This window comes from Galeopterus variegatus, unplaced genomic scaffold, assembly GCF_000696425.1.
Source record: "Galeopterus variegatus unplaced genomic scaffold, G_variegatus-3.0.2 Scaffold5014, whole genome shotgun sequence".
Lineage (NCBI taxonomy): Eukaryota > Metazoa > Chordata > Mammalia > Dermoptera > Cynocephalidae > Galeopterus > Galeopterus variegatus.
The window spans coordinates 1-323 of record NW_007731125.1 but is presented as its reverse complement, the minus strand read 5'-3'; positions in this window follow the sequence as shown (position 1 = coordinate 323).

The window sequence follows — 323 nt, the reverse complement described above, 5'->3', positions numbered from 1 at the left end:
AAAAAAGACTGTTCCACATTTGTGGTTTTTCAAAAAGGATGCAGAATGCTATCAATCTAACTCATTCCAATCCTACATAAGTTAGAAAAGCATAAAGGATAGCATCTAATGAATATGACAAATATTGAGAAAAATCTACAAAATATCACTATCATCCACAATTTGGGTTTTAGGGGTAACATTAAAAAATTCCTGCATCCTTCTTTAGTAACTTTTAAAAAACGGTCTAGTTTTCTTCTTTGTTAAATTAGTCAATTCACTTAGGACAGAGAGACTTTTCCCCACGTTCTAAATGTACCCAAATTTGTTAAAAGTTAAAGGAG